Source organism: Medicago sativa, chromosome 7, assembly GCF_051527215.1.
Source record: "Medicago sativa cultivar Bolivia chromosome 7, Bolivia_mono, whole genome shotgun sequence".
Classification (NCBI taxonomy): Eukaryota; Viridiplantae; Streptophyta; class Magnoliopsida; order Fabales; family Fabaceae; genus Medicago; species Medicago sativa.
In genome coordinates, this window is record NC_140755.1 from 4,676,463 (window position 1) to 4,695,786 (window position 19,324).

At 35.5% G+C, this 19,324-nt stretch overlaps 1 non-coding gene across 1 annotated transcript; it reads left to right on the forward strand.

The window, feature by feature from the left end:
* Window positions 1-13,993: 13,993 nt before the first annotated feature.
* Window positions 13,994-14,100, forward strand: LOC146903674 (small nucleolar RNA R71). Its single transcript, XR_015020762.1, has one exon. It is a non-coding gene; the product is annotated as a small nucleolar RNA R71 (small nucleolar RNA).
* The last annotated feature ends 5,224 nt before the right edge of the window (window positions 14,101-19,324 follow it).

The following is a 19,324-nucleotide window of genomic DNA, read 5'->3' on the forward strand; positions in this document are numbered from 1 at the left end:
TCAAGAAAATTCTTGGAATGGTTAAGTTAACTTTCTGAACTCAGAACGTTCTGAAGTTCATACACAGAAACTGATTAATGAAGTAAATGTGTTGGTGTGTGTTGTGTATACTGAAATTAAAGAGTATAAGGAAGAAGGAAAGAACACACAGAGATTTATAGAGGTTCACCCAATGTGGGCTAGTCCTCTCCTCACAATCTTGTGAGAGTTTTCCACTATGATGCTTGAGATAACTTCTCAACTCCTGCACCTTACAAAACTGTGTTCACCTGAACACTTACAACCTGTATTCTCTAAGCCTCAGCAGGCTTGCACCTTTTTGCTAAGTTAACCACTTAGACTTTTACAATTCTTACTCAAGCTAACACTTTAGAACCCCTAAAGCTAGATGAGACTTTGTTACAATTTGTGTGAAAGTTTGTTTGTGAATCAGACAAACAAAAGAAGAGAGGAAGGAAGAAGTTATCTGTGACTAAGATAACAAAGAGTATTGATGTGCACTAAGTAATGAACGCCTTAGAGATTGATCAATTTCAGATTGCAAGAGCTTCAAACAAAATCAAGTTGTTTTCTTGTATGCTTTGCAATGGTGCAAGTAATGCTGAGCCTTTGATCTCTATTTATAGAGTTTTTGGGCTCATATAGCCGTTGTAAGGTGACCAATGGTGTTATGCCACGTGTCCTGGGCCCCACAAGCTTTTACTTGAAAATCTGGGTGAACATTCTGACCATCAGAATGTTGTTGAGTTCCCAGGATGAACATCAGAATGTTGCTGTGTTCTTCATCAGAATGTTGGATATTCATGATGTTCTTCATCTGGGTTCATCATGGATGAATGTTGGATGAATTTCTGGGCTTGCCCAGCACGTGATGTGAGATTTGTTTGAGTTTTATCCTCCAAAAAGTAGCCTTTCCATATGCATCCAGTTTTGCTGGAAAAGGTGGGATAAAGTACACCAAATCTGTCTTGGACTTTGTGCAGGAGAGAGAGAGAGCAGTGGATCTGCAACTTCAGGCCCATGCTTCAAAGAAATCTGCTTGTTTACAGCTCAGAGGTCAGGTTATCTCTGATGCAAGATCTCTTTTGCTTTGCTTGCTAACTTTTCACCAACTACACTGTTCATTGGTTGAAGCATGCGCAGACATGAACATTCTGACCATCAGAATGTTCCATTTGTGCTTACTTTAGGATGATTTGTAAGACTAGCTTTTAATGTAATCAATCCTAATAGTAAGGACACTACTGAAGTGCAGTGAATGCAACATCTAGGATTAAATTCACATTGGAATATTCCTAGTACTTTAATGTTCATAGTCTTGGATGAACATTAAAGATCCTTTACACATGATTCCTTGTCCATGCCTTTATTTGTTGATAGACCCATGCAAATGTACTTTTCTGGACCTTTCATTTATATCAAATGTACTAGCAGGTTCTTCACGTTCTTGATGATCCTGTGTTTGCTTATGAACACTTTCTGGGTTTCCATCAGAACGTTCAGCTTTCTGAACTTCAGCTTCAGCTTCTGAACTCTTATCAGAACGTTCTGATCAACTCACTGATCAACATTCTGAACAACCTTCTGAACTAACTTTCTGAACTCAGAGTTAGTTCATGATTTCAAATGTCCTTTGATTTGGTATGTTTTAAACCTGTTCCTGTCTTAGTAAAAACACTCAAGAGCACAAGTTAAATACCAAGGAATTAATCAAAGTCCATTTAATCCTTTAATCATTAAAGTTTATTATCTTTAAAATTAATTAGGGATTTTGCCTCAACAATGTTCTCTTCCTTATCAAAGTTCAAGTCGATCCTGTCTACTTCCACTCCTCTCTTTACTAACCCTGATGTTGATCTTTTTCCTAGTGACACACATGCAGGTTCTGGGACATATGCAGGTTCTTCTGGTGAGCTTCCAACCCCTTCCGATGTTTAATCCACTTCTGATGACGTTTATCCGACCGTTGATCATGCACCTCCCACCGTTGAGCTTCCTCCGAGGGTAAGAAATCCACCTCCTTATCTTCGTGATTACCATTGTTATTCCACTATGCTTCACCACCATGAACCACATTCCTATAAGGAAGCTTCCACAGATCCTCGTTGGCAGCAAGCTATGCAGGAAGAATTACTGGCATTGGAGAAGACCCACACATGGGACCTTGTTGATCCTCCTTCCGATAAGACTCTTGTAGGATGCAAATGGGTGTACAAAATAAAGACTCTTTCTGATGGATCAATAGAGCGTTACAAAGCTCGTCTTGTAGCAAAAGGGTTCACTCAAGAGTATGGAATTGATTATGAAGAAACATTTGCACCTGTTTCCCGCATCAACTCTGTTCAAACTCTTCTTGCCATTTCTGCCACTCCCAAATGGAAACTCACTCAAATGGATGTTAAAAATGCCTTTCTCAATGGCGAGTTAGAAGAAGAGGTTTACATGCGTCCTCCTCCAAGATATACATGTCAGGAAAACAAAGTATGTTGACTTCGCAAGGCTCTTTATGGTCTCAAACAAGCCCCTAGAGCTTGGTGTGCTAAATTTCACAAGACTATCACTCAGCTGAATTTCTCTTCCAGTGCTCATGACTCTGCTCTTTTTACTCGAAAAACTGAAAATGGCACTGTTGTCTTACTTCTTTATGTCGATGACATGATTATCACTGGTGATGACTCCATTGGAATTAAAGAACTCAAGCAATTCTTATGTCAACATTTTGAGATGAAGGATCTTGGGCCCTTAAGTTACTTTTTGGCGCTTGAAGTATTATCTTCGAGTGATGGCTTGTTTCTCTCACAGGCTAAGTATGCTTCTGATCTTGTCTCTCGAGCAGGTCCAACTGATTGTAAAATCGAACATATTCCTCTAGAACCGAATGTTCGATTTACTCCTCAAGATGGTAATTTACTTAATGATGCTACTCTTTATCGGCAGCTTGTAGGTAGTCTAATATACCTCACTGTTACTCGGCCGGATATTTCATATGATGTTCATATTGTTAGCCAATTCATGGCTTCTCCACGTACCACACATTATGCTGCTGTCCTTCGGATTATTCGGTATATCAAGGGTACCTTATTTTATGGTATTCATTACTCAGCTACATCCCCATTAATTCTTAGAGCCTATTCTGATGCTGATTGGGCCGGTGATCCTAGTGATCGTCGTTCCACCACTGGTTTTTGTATTTATCTTGGAGATTCCCTTATATCTTGGCATAGCAAGAAACAAACCTTGGTGGCTCGCTCTAGCACTGAAGCTAAATATCGGGCTCTAGCTGATACTACTTCTGAGATATTGTGGCTTTGTTGGCTTCTTGATGATTTAGATACACCACAGTCTTCACCAACTGATCTATATCGTGACAACCGCAGTGCTATTCAAATTGCTCACAATGATGTTTTCCATGAGCGAACCAAACATATTGAAATTGATTGTCATTTCATTCGTCAACATCTTCTCTGTGGTGAACTTCATCTTATCTCCATTGGCACTCTTGACCAACCGGCTGATTTGTTCACAAAACCTCATTCTCCAGGACGTTTCTGCACTTTAGTGTCCAAACTCAAGTTGATTGAAGCTCCACCCACTTGACTTTGAGGGGGGATGTTAAGATATATTATGATTCTCCATTTATTGTCATTGTTTTGTAATTATGTTAGGAGTAATCAATCATTATGTGTAATTAGTTTTTGTGTTTCTTTGTCTACAATCATATAATATAAATATGATCACCTACTTGTACTTGAAAACATACAATGAATATACAAATATTTCTCATATCTTTCTTCCTGAGTTTCTACATTCACAGTGCATCGGGACGTAACTTCCGAACGGTTCGAGGATTACGAACGGAGAGGGTCAAATTCGAAAATTCGAGGGAGTCAAAGGGCCTAATGAGCATTTTTCATACTTTTTTTTGTCCGTTATTAAAATTGGGTTTACATGTCTCAAAAGTTCAAAAATTTTGTTGTTCATTCCAAGTCACTTATTTACACTTAAATAATCCGATTATTATCTTTAAGCCATCCGACGTGGCATTTTTTTTCCTTTTAAAGTGGTCTTTTTTTTGTCAATCAAATATTATATTAAATATTCTTGGTTGTTTGTAATCTCCATGAGTTTGTACCCCTTTCAATTAAATTTATATAATTAAAAGAAAGTGTTCAATCGAGACCAATATAATTGTCAGGACAAAGTTTATAAGCGGCATATACCTTCTTAGTCGAAAACCAGTGTGCTATGCTTTATTGACTAGACATAGATATATGGCTTGCATGTTGCTTTGGAGTTTTGATTATGATTTGTTAAGAAAATATATATTACTATTATGCACTCTAGCTCATAATATAGCTCCTATGTTTGTGCGATTGAACCTGGTCACTGCTACATGCTTGTAATGGATGGTAGTGGTCTGATATTATGGTAAAGTAATTAACATTCATTGCAATAATGTAAATAAATTAATTAACCTAAGCTAGCTACATTTTATTGCATGTCGGTTGCAAGATTCGCTGAGCTCTTATAACCTTTAATGCACACTTTAATTTTTTTTAGCTAGCTAGCTAGCCCTAAAATGCAAGTGTATATTAAATAGTAACCCCTGATTTTATTCTTCAATTGAAGAATCACGATTCACGACTCATTTTACAGCAAAAAAAGTAGTATCAAGATTCATGGTTGCTTGACTGCTGTAATCTTCAGATTTGATTCTATAGTTTCAAGCTTAATTAATGGTGGAAGAGGCTTGTTTAACTGACCTGTGTCGACCACTAAACCGAAGGCTGTGTGACTCAGTCCAATTACACAACATTCAATACATTAATTTATAAATGATTCCTTAATTCTAAGCTCCTTTTTTAAGCTGCGAAAGTAAAGCATGATTAGTGAATCTGAGTTAATCAGCTTTTGTGTCTAAATGGTTGTCATGAATCATGCATGAAATGATGCTAATGAACTAACTTTGGTCTCTCATTAGACGGTGGAAAAGGTAACATTCAAAATTTTGAGTAAAATAGAAAGCACTAAATGAACCGTGTATATTTCTCTAGTAACACTATATAGGACCCATTTCCTTTTCTTTAATGCATCCCCCATGCTGCTCCTCACAAATGGAAACCTCTATTTTTTCCCTTCCAATAATTGTTTTAAAGAATTTGGATCGGACTTAACCCAAATTTTACAAAATTGATGTGTATGATGAAAAGGACTTTTCACTTACAAATTTATGTTAAGACTTTATGGGACTTTAGCATATGCTCGGAGTAAATATCATGAGACTGACTCGAGTGGTTTGATAGTAGTTGATTTAACGAATTTTTAGATTGATTCTAATGTTCTTAAAATTTGAGTTGAGTCTAACTCAATTTTTACAAAAACGGACTTGTAAGATAATAAATACACCCACTTGTAAACTTTATGTTCAAACTTTTTAGTACTCTTTAACAATTTTTAATATTCAAAGGTTAGACTACCATTTTTTAAGACAAGGAAGAGATCCAAGATATCATATTTTACAAGGCTATTTCGAGGTAGTAAATATTGACACTCATAGAGAAAGCATTAATAAAGATTTAATTTTAATAAAGATCAATTAAAACACAAAGTAAAGTGTGTCTGTTTTGTGAGTTGTGTGTATGAGTGAAACTTTGTGTGTGTTTTGTATATGGGTGTGTGTGTTTTGTGTGTGTGAGAGTTTTTTTTTCTTTCTATTTTTATTGAATGGTTAGTGGTTTGTGTGCGAGGGAATCATGCTTTACGCCAAAATGAGGGAGGAGGAGGACTACTTCCACAAATACAATTAGAAAGGTCCCTACAAATCATTAATCAGCTCCATTAAAAAGGTCTAGGATTGACTAGCTTTGACCACCAAGAATAATGTTTAAAACAATACTTTAATATGCTCCATTAGATTGGAGATGCATTGATCATATATTTCCCAAATCAGAGACACCCTTCATGTAACAATCAACACTGTAGTTTTTTTTTTTTTTTTATATATATATACTTTAATATATTAGCCTCAAAATGACCTACTTATTTGTAAAAACAAGTATTCTTCTAAAATGATTGACCTCTTTCTTTCAATACAACATAAATTACTTTTTTTTCAATCTCTTTTCCTTTTGAATGACAAATATTAATAGTTAGTTGGAACAGAGATCATCTCCGCAAGATGTGTGTACAGTGGAAACTAAATCATCTATTTCGTATACCACTTGTAGATTTGGAAGATTTTAAAAGTGAGGATGTACACTACACACTCTCCGCTGAAAATTCCGTTGGAGAGGATATGAATTTTGGATTTCCCTCTTCTCCATAATTATCTCTTTTATTTATACGATTTACTTAATTTTTGTGAAGTGGTCTATGTCGGATATTATTTAGAAAATTCATATTTTTGTATCTCCTAGTATAGCCTGTATAGGATCTTTGCATATTAAATTTCTGGGAATTACTCTAGGGGCAAATCGGGTAAAGATCCTCTCCATTTATAATTTGTTCCATTTGTTGCAATTTGGAGAGAGATAGATAAAAAAAATTAATGATGGTGGGATCCACTTAGTGATAGGACCCACCACTAATTTTTTTGTGTCTATCTCTCTCCAAATTGCAACAAATGGAACAAATTACAAATGGAGAGGATCTTAACCCGGGCAAATCCTAGAAAAGGCGAAACTTGGTGACTGTTGAACGAATTGTTGAGAAAAAGACTTGGTTTGTGAAGGGTCATCAACTTAGACCATTTAGAGTGGTTCAACACATTCAACACCCTTTAACACCCACTTTTTCACTTTTTAACACTCCACATCATCTTCTCTCTCTTAATTCAACACTCATTCAATTTTTACCTCTCGTTTTTTCATTCAACACTCTACCCCACCACCTACTCTACCCCACCACCTCTTATTTCTTATTCTTCTTTGATTTTATATTTTTGTTTTTATAATTACATAAAATTACAATTATCGATTATAATTAAATTAAAATAAAGAAAAACTGAAAAAATATTTAAAAAATTTATTTAAATAATTTATTGGGATCCATTTCACTAAAAAGAAGATTAAAACTTCACTTAGTTTGCTAATAAAAAGATATAATAAGAAGAAGATAGTGAAAAACTTGGTATTTTTTTCTGTGTCCAAATGAAATGAACCAAGTCTCTATTTATAGAGAGAAAAAAAAATCATGAATTTTGATATATTTATTTTTTTTAAATTATTTTTCAACGAAATAATTGATGTAATATTATTAAAAAAATTAAAAACCAGGAAAAGCCAACACGGGTCCCCCATCATTCCAACATTCAGCTTCTCTCTCCTTCCTCTCCAACCAGAAGGCAACGCGTGGCAGGTGGGAGACATTAAATTGTGTTGAACGGATTAAACACTTCTCTCCTCCATGTCATTTCACTTGCACATTAAACATACCACTGCAAGGCTTTTTCTTGTTGAATCTGTCATTAAACAGACCATTGTAAATGGTCTTAGTCATGAATTATCTGACACAGTTGACAGATTTGCGGCTTTTAGAAGTTCGGATGGTGTTGAAATTTGTGGTGTCCATATAATGATAGTATACGTAGTATGTTGGGAAATGGTGAAGCTATTGGTTTTTAGAAGGAGGGATTGAGCAGAAGCGAGAGATTACTTTTCTCTTTTAAACTACACTATAATTTTTATTTTTTTAAATCAATGAAGTGTGATTAAAGCATTGAGAAATGATATTTATAAAACCAATTTGTTGCAATATTCTCTCTCATACTCACATTATACTTTTACTTTATCTCTCCATTGCTTTGGTTTTCGTGCCAATATATACTTTTCTTTTAAAATTTTTGGTTGTCTCATGTCAAACAAATGGTTGTTCAAATAACACATATCGTAAATATTATATAATTTATCTTATTGTTCTTTTAATATTTTAAAATATAGTTGATAGAGCCAAACCGCAAGCGCACGGCCTATCGAAGTAATAGTAGTAAGTAGAGTATCGTTCCGCTAGGGAGTTGGTCAATTTAATTAACTTTTAATGAATGATTAGAGGAGAGAAAGTTGATTAGAAAGGGTTTGATTGCTGAAGGTAAGAACAATAATAATAAAGGGGCCTTAGGATCATTGGTTCATCTTAATAACTAATCCTTCACTAGACAAAACCTAAACTTCTAATTTCATGGTTTACACACTAATTTCTAAAGACCGGTTTCCCTTAGCCCCTCACCTTTCCGATGAAAGTCCGGTGAGAGTTTACTTCTAGCAACCAAGCCTATTTCACTGACATGATTACTAGAAGATGCATAGAGGATTGAAACTACTCTTTGTCTCAATAGTTGCAAAGACTATTTCACTGTTTTGCAACTATTGTCTAGATTCACTTGTTCCAACATCAAGACTCCGCTCTCGCTTTATGAATTGATGTTTGGGATGATGGATTAACGATTATCAAACCCTCCGCTTTCGCTTCCACAGTTTGATAATTGTTAATCCACGTTAAGACGGTGAATCTAGATTAGAAATTAGGGTTACATAGAAATTAGGGTTTAGACATGTTTTGTTTAGGATTGAGTCATTAGACTCCCCAATAATCCTAAGACTAAGAAGTCTACTCACTCATGTTCATCGTAGACATGGAGGAAGAAGAGAGAAATACGGTAAAATAAATTGCAAGGAAAGTAAAAGGAAAATAAAGACTTTTATTAAAATAATACTTGAAATAAACAAAGTAAAGGATGATTGTTCATGGTGGAGAGCTACTCTATTTATAGCTTTACAATCGACTTAGAAACTAAGCAACTAAAAGGGTAAAACAGTAAAGCTGCAACAGGGTAACTTGGCCTTGAAGAAAAAGCAGCAAAAGTGGCTCTGGAGGGTGGCACGGCCGTGCCACATGTTGGCACTGGCCGTGCCAAGCTTCTGACTTGGTGGGAACATATTTTTGTCCCGTATCTTCGTATTCTTGCGCTGTATTTGCTCCAGTCCTCTTTCTTTTGCTCCAAGACACCTTCCACCATATATTTATTCCTAAAATAAAATAAAACACAATTTGAAGTAAAATATTCTAAACTAAAATAAAATGCAATAAAATAAAATCAAATCTAAAATAAAACTAAACTAAATAAGGCAATAATTAATACTATCTATGACTCATCAAACTCCCCCACACTTGAATCTTTGCTTGTCCTCAAGCAAAAGGCAGCAAACATAGCAGCAACGAAGATTGATTTATGGCAATATTAAGAACATAAGTCTCAAAGAAAGGTTTTGCCTCAAGTACACTAATTTCAATTTCAAACACTTCTCATGAACCTATTCTACCCAACATCAAGTCTCAAGTGAGTGTGTGTGTGCAGTCCAACCCTTTTCTTGCTCCTGTATAAGACAGATATTATGAGGAATAGGTTCTATCCTTAGTGCTAAAGTAACCGAGAAAAGTCCTTTCTTCATTTCATATAAGAGTGATGGGAATTTGAGTTAAAATTAAATTAGATATAACAATTAAGCACAAAGGGGCTGCAGATGCTTAGGGGCTATCTATCCTCGTAGGAAGTCTTCTCGGATGTAATTGTCCTTTCCCCCTAGATTCAAAATCACCCTAAGCAGTGCTGCAAAATTATTTATTTGTTTCATCTCCGCGTAGGAAGTCTTTTTGGATGTAATTGTCCTTTCCCCCTAGCATTGATGAATTTGTTTCACTTTAAGTTCAAATTAAGGAGTCACCACCACAATTAGGAAGTTAGGATGTAATTGTCCTTTCCCCCATATGTTGGTGCCATTCTCCCGCCCCATTTAACATTAACAAATTAATAAGAATATAACAATTAAGAACAATTTGATTAATTTTCCCACACAAACTTATACTACTTTTACTCTTAAGACTTTAAAGGGTCTAAGTTAACACTAAAGATAGAACGTGTTCCTTAAAATACCTATTCATACATTTACTCAAGGATTGCAACCGGGTGCTTTTCTCATTGGAGATTTTCACAATAAAACATGATATGGGTATAGCAAGAACATAAGAAACACAAGAAACTATTTTCATGTACCAGAGACAACCTTTAGAGAAGAGACAAAACAAAAATTTTATGCCATATTTACATTAAAAACAAGCTACTTAGTCATGCCTCTTGCTATAAAAACAAAACAAAAGAATAAAGTTCAAGGGAGTTTGGGAACACTACGACTCTAGACACTTTATTAGGCCCCCCCCACACTTAGGGGAAGCATTGTCCTCAATGATTCAAAAGAAAAAGAAATTAAAAGAAGAAGAAGAAGGAGGAGTAGAAGAAGATGAAAGAAGGAGATGAGTAGAAGAATGAGAGAGATAGGGAGAAGAAGAAGGGAAGAGAGGAAGAGGAGAGCTCACATTTGTTTATTGAGGTCCGTAAGGAGGACCTTGAAGTTGGAGGTGTTGCATCATCCGACGGAGCATCTCATTATTTTCATCATTGACACGGTTGCCCCTTTGAACTTCATTGCGAAGGCCGGAGATCTCAACACCTTGCCTTTGTTGCTCGGTGCTCATCCTCTCGATTTCATTGTGAATCCATGTCCATCTTTGATTTTCATTAAGCTCATCGGCTTCATGGCCATGGTGCCCCTCTTGGTGCAAGTTAGCACCTTCTCCTTCATCATGGTGCAAGCTAGCACCCTCTCCTTCATCATCTTGTTGTTCTAGAACCTGCACATCATCAACATACAACCAATTTTCTTCCACCTCGGTGGTAGTCCGAGATGGGTTAGGCAATAAAAACACGATTGGCACATTTAGCTTAAGTTGGTAATGGAGTGGTGGACGATGTTTAATGAAATTCATAGCAATGAGGGTTTCCCGGTTAAGCTTATTGTTTCCCTCAATTGGTTTGATCCCCTCATCCTCACTCACACCAAAACATCGAGCTATGTATGTAATGATGCCACCCACCACTATGTCTCCCCTACCGGCTGGTCTAGTAGCTACAAAGTCTAGGTAATCAATCAAATAAAAGCCAGTGTTGACGGGGTGGTTATAGAGCATTGCCCATAACATGAACAACTCATCGGTTCTAGTGTTTCCTAGCTCGGTTCTACCCCAAATAGTGCAAGCCATGACCCTCTGAAGGTACCTAAGTACGGGGTTGTGAATGTTGCTAGCTTTGTTGGCTCTAGGGACATAGTTATCAAGGCCGGTGATACGGTTCCAAAAGGCAGCTGGGTCATAGTTATCCGGTTTCAGACTATCATCCCAATGATCATGAATATACCCCTCATTGACAAAACCTAAGGCTTCACAAAAGTGCTGAAGAGACATATTATAATCAATGTTCATTAACCGGAAAACAACTCTATGGTTAGGGTTATCAAAATTCAACTTATCTTTAGTGAAAACAAGTGAGCTTAAAAATTCATAAGTAAAATTCTCATAACCCCTCAAAGGTGTTAGCATATCAGTCCAACCTAGCCTACCTATCAACCTAAAAACATCATCTCTAAGCCCTAGCACTTGCAAATCATAGGAATCAGGATATCTAGAGGGATGTAAGGTTTTAGAAGTAAGAATTTTGTACCTGTCCCTTTGTTTGTTGTCTTTGAACTGAATTCCATGATTCTTGACTTGTGTTTGCTTCTTTGGGGGAGGACCGGAAGAACTTGCTGGTTCCTTTCCACTTCTTCTTCTTGAAGCCATTTGACCTTGGTTATGGTTGGTATGAAAGTTTGGGGTTTGGGAAGATTTTTGGTGGAAAGGATTGGTTTAGGGTTGGGGTGGATGTTTAAGTAAGGTTTATGGGTTTAGTTATGGAGATTGGTTGAGGTTTTGTGGTGATTGGGTTAGGTTTTGAAGGATTAGGGTTTTGGTGAATTATGGGTTTGGGTGGATGAAAGTTGTTTTTGATTGGTGATTTTTGTTTTGGATGAAGTTTGTGATTGATTGGTGAAAGAATGGAGTAGATTGATGAAGATTTGAGTGAGATATGGAGGTTTGAAGGTTTGAAGGTTATGGAGGTTTAGAGAGAAGTTTGAAGGTAGAGAGAGGTTTGTGGTTTGAGAATGAATGGAGAAGAAGAAGAAAAATTAGGTTTAAAAAGGCTAGAACACGGGCACGGCCGTGCCAACCTTGGCACGGGCCGTGCCAACTTTCTGTGGCTCCCAACCTTCTTTTCTTCAAAAACACTGGCACGGCCGTGCCAGATCCAGCACGGGCCGTGCCAACACTCTGGTCAGAGGGACTTCAAAATTTTTCATTTTCTTGATTTTTCTCGAATCATACTTGGACAATTACCTACAAAACAAATTAAAACAAAGAAAAACAAAACAAAAGCAATTAAATGCGTGGGTTGCCTCCCACGAAGCGCTCTTTTAATGTCATTAGCTTGACGGTTAGAAAGAGTCCTTAGAATGGATCAAAGATATCATGTTGTGTAGATGGCGCTATAAAACGTTCTTTCACAACATGATCGTTAAGCATGCAACAAGAGTAAAGAGCGGGACCTTTCATAACGTTTTCCAACTCAAATCCTACCATCTTATCACTCACTTGAAAGACGATCCTACCAAGTTTAACATCAATGAGGGCTCCTGCAGTTGCGAGGAACGGTCTACCTAGGATTATAGGGACGTCATCGTCCTCTTCAATGTCAACGACTACAAAATCAGTGGGGATGTATATCCCCTCTATCTTAACAGGTATGTCCTCGACAAATCCTACAAGTTTCATGGTAGAACGATCAGCTATTTTTAATTCCATCTCGGTAGGTTTCAACTCTCCTATCCCTATCCTTTTAAGAAGAGACAAAGGCAGCAAACTAACACTAGCTCCTAAGTCACATAAGGCTTTGTTTATGGATTCATTCCCAATTTCACATGGTATGGCAAAGCTACCTGGATCTCTAAGCTTAGGGGTTGCTTCTTGGATGATTGCACTAGTTTCCTTAGCCAAGGCTATTGTCTCATTATGCTCTATAGCCCTTTTCTTTGAAAAGATTTCCTTTAAAAACTTTGCATATAGAGGCATCCTAGACAAAGCTTCAGCAAAGGGAAGTTTAACGCAAATCTTCCTAAGTATGTTAACAAATTTTTCAAATTTACCCTCTAGTTTAAGCTTATCAGGATTTAAGGGGGATGGAGTTTTGTTTTCTCCAAGTGATTTAGCTTCTCTTATCACAACTTTATCACCTAAGGGCTTGACATTTTCTTTCCCAATGTTTTTAACCTTAGCAAAAGTTTCGCCTAACTTACTACCCCTAAAAGATATGACATTAACTTGGGCTTTGGGGTTGGCTTCGGTTTGACCAGGAAAGACTCCCGGTGTTTGGGAAGATGTAGCCACTTGTTGGGCTATTTGAGCGATTTGAGTTTCAAGCATTTTAGAGTGAGTAGCAATAGAGTCAACCTTGGTATTGAGCTTGGAAAGAGAATCATTCAGAAATCCAGTTTGGTTTTTAAGTTCTTGAAGTTGTTTGTTTTGGTTGGCAATAGAATTTTCCAACAAAATTTCCAAATTGGATTTTTGAGTGAATCTTTGGTTGTTTGCATAACCGGGTGGTGCTACTTGTCCATAGAGATTTTGGTTTTTATAAAAATTTTGATTTTGTCGCATCCCTTGGTTGTATTGAGCATAATTCATTTGCTCAACACCATTAGTAGCACTACCTAGTTGGCAATCAACACCAGCATGACCAGCTATACCACATATTTCACAAGAAGGAGTAGATGCAGAATTGATAGCACTAACATTGAATTTTTCAAGTTTTTCAGTTAGTGTATCAATTTTAGAAGCAAGGTGATCATAGTTAGAGACTTCGTGTATACCTGCCTCCTTTTTGGAGGATGAAGAACTAGAGATGGCTCTCTCGTCGGTCCATTTGTAATGATTTTGAGCCATGTCTTCAATTAGGGCATACGCCTCCGTGTAGTTTTTGTTCATAAGTGCTCCACCTGCAGCTGCATCAACAGACATCTTAGTGGTATAAGACAAGCCATTATAAAAAGTGTGGACTATAAGCCACTTCTCTAGGCCATGGTGGGGACAAAGTCTTAGCATTTCTTTGAAACGCTCCCACGCCTCATAGAGAGATTCCCCATCTTTTTGATTGAACCGTGTGATTTGGTCTCTAAGTTTAGCGGTTTTAGATGGTGGAAAGAAACGGGCAAGGAATGCTTGCCTCATCTGATCCCATGAAGTAATGGAACCGACTTCGAGGGAATGGAACCAAGCGCTAGCTCTATCCCTTAAGGAAAAGGGAAAGAGATGAAGTCTTACGGCCTCTTGGTTCTCCTTCATGGTTCCACTAATTCGTAGGAAAACAGAGATGTGAAGATTGGGATCCTCTGTGGGGGATCCCGAGAATTGGTTTTGCTGCACCAAGTTAAGTAGGGCAGGCTTGATTTCAAAGTTGTCATCCTCAACCGTTGGGTACACAATAACAGCTTGTGGCTCAGCCGTAGACGGCGTTGCATACTCTTTGAGAGTGCGATTGGCCATGGCGGTGTTATTTTGTGCTGCTCTCCTCCTTCTATGTAAGAACCTTTCGATCTCGGGTATGAATACCGCTTGATTTCTAGTTCTTCGCATACAAGGTTGAGAACCCAAGAAGTTAACGATAACAGAAAAATAAAAAGGTAAAAATAAAAATAAAAAGAAAAGAGAAAGAAGAAGAGAGAATTCTAATCACTAAGAAAAAGCTAATCAAATTAGTTAACTCCCCGGCAGCGGCGCCAAAAACTTGATAGAGCCAAACCGCAAGCGCACGGCCTATCGAAGTAATAGTAGTAAGTAGAGTATCGTTCCGCTAGGGAGTTGGTCAATTTAATTAACTTTTAATGAATGATTAGAGGAGAGAAAGTTGATTAGAAAGGGTTTGATTGCTGAAGGTAAGAACAATAATAATAAAGGGGCCTTAGGATCATTGGTTCATCTTAATAACTAATCCTTCACTAGACAAAACCTAAACTTCTAATTTCATGGTTTACACACTAATTTCTAAAGACCGGTTTCCCTTAGCCCCTCACCTTTCCGATGAAAGTCCGGTGAGAGTTTACTTCTAGCAACCAAGCCTATTTCACTGACATGATTACTAGAAGATGCATAGAGGATTGAAACTACTCTTTGTCTCAATAGTTGCAAAGACTATTTCACTGTTTTGCAACTATTGTCTAGATTCACTTGTTCCAACATCAAGACTCCGCTCTCGCTTTATGAATTGATGTTTGGGATGATGGATTAACGATTATCAAACCCTCCGCTTTCGCTTCCACAGTTTGATAATTGTTAATCCACGTTAAGACGGTGAATCTAGATTAGAAATTAGGGTTACATAGAAATTAGGGTTTAGACATGTTTTGTTTAGGATTGAGTCATTAGACTCCCCAATAATCCTAAGACTAAGAAGTCTACTCACTCATGTTCATCGTAGACATGGAGGAAGAAGAGAGAAATACGGTAAAATAAATTGCAAGGAAAGTAAAAGGAAAATAAAGACTTTTATTAAAATAATACTTGAAATAAACAAAGTAAAGGATGATTGTTCATGGTGGAGAGCTACTCTATTTATAGCTTTACAATCGACTTAGAAACTAAGCAACTAAAAGGGTAAAACAGTAAAGCTGCAACAGGGTAACTTGGCCTTGAAGAAAAAGCAGCAAAAGTGGCTCTGGAGGGTGGCACGGCCGTGCCACATGTTGGCACTGGCCGTGCCAAGCTTCTGACTTGGTGGGAACATATTTTTGTCCCGTATCTTCGTATTCTTGCGCTGTATTTGCTCCAGTCCTCTTTCTTTTGCTCCAAGACACCTTCCACCATATATTTATTCCTAAAATAAAATAAAACACAATTTGAAGTAAAATATTCTAAACTAAAATAAAATGCAATAAAATAAAATCAAATCTAAAATAAAACTAAACTAAATAAGGCAATAATTAATACTATCTATGACTCATCAATAGTCTTAGCATTCCGAAGCTTTCCCCCTAAAAATCCTCTAAAACTCTCTTCCCACACAGACCCTAAAGGAGTTCCCTCAACTGATGGGTGGTAGTGGAGTTCGGATTGGCCTGAGGAGTTGACTAAGTCAAACTTAACATATGTGGTCGAGTTGGAAGTTTTGTAGTTGAGAGTATACACCCTCCGGTCACTAATATAAGCAAAAATCCATTTTCTAGACTCATTCAATAAATGACGTATGTAGCCTATAATAAAGACTACATACATCATTAATTGAATGAATCTATAAAGTGGATTTTTGCTTATATTAGTGACCGGATGGTGTAGTTTTAAATGGTGGTTAGCGTTGTTGCGAAAGCTGTGAAGTGCATTGAAGTCATTGCAACTTGAAATGTTTTTGAATTTGAGCAATGATAGGTTGACCACTCTGTGTGGCATACACCCCTTGTACCTCTACACACAAAACTGACACATGATGATGTGGCCTCCACACACTCACCAAGTTTGTCTCTCATTTCTCTTCTCCCTAGTACCACATGGAGATGTACAAGGATGATACAAAAAAGGGTATCAGCTTATAATTAATCTTTAAATTTACTCATCATAGAAATGTTTTAGCTTGCTCTATGTATCAAAATTTTGAAAACATCATTAAATGTTTCTTGTATGATTAATTTCATGGATTAAATTGACTAATGAAAGACAAGTTTAAAGATAAATGAAATCAAGTAAGTTAAGACACATTTGTGGACCTAACTCGCGAAAGACATTTTAAGATATTTTTATAATCATGATATATTTAAGGGCTTGTGTGATAGTATCTCCCACATTTCCATTGGACTAAAATGAATGTTTTTTTAAAAATATATGAAAGTAAAATAATTCACATCTTATTATCATTTCTATGAACTCTTGTAGATAGAGCTTTCGACATCAATTTGTTAGATATCCCCAAAGTGAAGTGAAAGTGTAAGTTACAAGGAGAAGAATTTAACGGTGACCTTTATAAAATTTAAAATCTGCACCTTCAAAATTATCACAAAATGAAAGTTTGTACTCTTTCCATCCATAACATTTGATTTTTGTACGCCATTTGTTTTTCCCTTAAAATTTTGATTCTTTTAAAAAACCAAGATATAACTAATGATATATTTCTTTCTTCAAGAAAAAAATAATGATGTATTTCTTTTTTTTTTTTGGTACAAAATAATGATGTATTTCTATTAGCTAGGTTTTTATATTCGACATAACTTGATATCAGATTAAATTTTTACATTAGATTTAACCTATCTTTTAAACTATAGTGACATCTTATATTAAATCTATGTGGGACTTTGATTTTTTTCAGTAGTTTCCCTTTGTACTCTTACAAAAACCAATAACATGTATGCATTAAAAGAATTTTACTAAAAGAAAAAAGGCTAATAGGGTCTAAATAAATATCTAACTATATTATTTCCTGGTATGTGTACCCAAATCTTACAGACGAAGGCATAATTAAAAATGAATTTTTCAGTAGTTATAATAATGCATTTCTCATAACTTGAGGAGGATAATTAAAAATAATTTAGTGCTCCAAAAAAAATTATGATAGTTTAATTATTTCACTCACATATATTGTTTTTACTGTTTTTTTTTAAACTTTACCAACAAAAACCATAAAAAATGTTTTTGTTATTTTAGTAAGTAGAGAATATATAGAATATTCATAACCTGCATAATGCAAAATAACATGAAGTTATTTATAGGTAAAATTATGAAATTATGTCTATGTAAGAATAATTCAGTTGGTAGGGAAATTGTGATATGCAAGGGCGGAGCCAAGTGCACTTGAGGGTGTGCAGCTGCACACCCTGAGATCTTAAATTTTATACCAATTATATTATTTTATTATATTTTGCATACCCTGGAATTTTTGGGCTGCACTTGCATTGCACCGCATGTCCTTTGGTCCTTACCTAATAGTAAAGTTTTGCACCTCACCAACTGCCAATTATCTTTTTCACATTCTGATACATGTTAATTTTACTTTATCATTTACATTATGTATAAATCTTAAGGCTAAAATGTAGAACTTGGGAAGGGAATCAAACACAATTTCTACAAGTAGCAAATAATACCTTACCACTAAGCCAAATTCACCCAAATTGAAAGTTATGTGTTTGATCTTTGAAAACACAATATATAACTACTCAATAATTCATATTTTTTTAAGCATATGATCAATTGATACCACGAAGTCAAATTTAATATATGACACCTTCGATAATTCTTTACCACAATCATATTACAAATTTATTCGTTGAATTGAAAGTTATTACAAAATTTGACATTAAATATCGTTTGATATATCAACGACTTGCACGAATATTAACGACTTATGAACTTTTTATCAAAAATGTTAATTTTTATGTATCTAATTAACGTATCAAATGATATCCGAATAATGTCAAATGGTATAACATTTTTTCTAATACTTTTTCTTCTTCTTTCGGTCTCTAATTTTTTTAATATTTTGTATGTTTTAAAATGGTATAGTTTTTACCTTTTCAACGTGATTTTAATTATTTCTTTTCTCCCCTTTAATTTTTTTAATTATTTCTTTTTTAATAATAACATGAGTTTTACTTAAGCGTTGGTTCGTGTTAAAATGATTAGTTGAGTTGATATTTTTTTTATTCAACTTTTTTTTTTTACATGTTTTTTTTATTCAACTTAGTTGTGCTGATTTTAATGATGGAATAAGAAGAAAAATCACCACTCTAAAACTTGGTCTCTCACACACACACACATACACACACAATATATATATATATATATATATATATATATATATATATATATATATATATTTTGAAGGAATATATATATATATATATATATATATATATATATATATATATATATATATATATATATATATATAAAATTATTAATGAAGTCAAAAAATTTGCACCCCCAATCCAGGGTCATATATGTAGTGTTGAATTAGAACTTCGGATTCCTTATTTGTTCACGTGAATTTTAGTCTATTTGACGAAAAGAAATTAGGGATGAGGTAGTACCACTTACAAACCTATAAAGTGTCTACATATTTTCTCACGGGATGAATACATACAATCGTTTGTATTAAAATTCTTGTTGCATTTTTTTACATAATTTTTACATTGTAGAACTTGAATCAATTAAATCTCACAGGCCATCCTTTAACATTTAATTTAAACAAAAACAAGATGTAAATAACTTGTCAAATTAGATAGAATTTAATTAGCAACTTGTCCTTCAAAAGGTAAATTTAAAATCCGTACCTAACTAACCCATACGTCCCACTAGTTATGTTCTGCCTCAGTAACGTTAAAGGAATCTAAGCAAGTTGGCAGAAATAAAAATGAAATTAAAAACC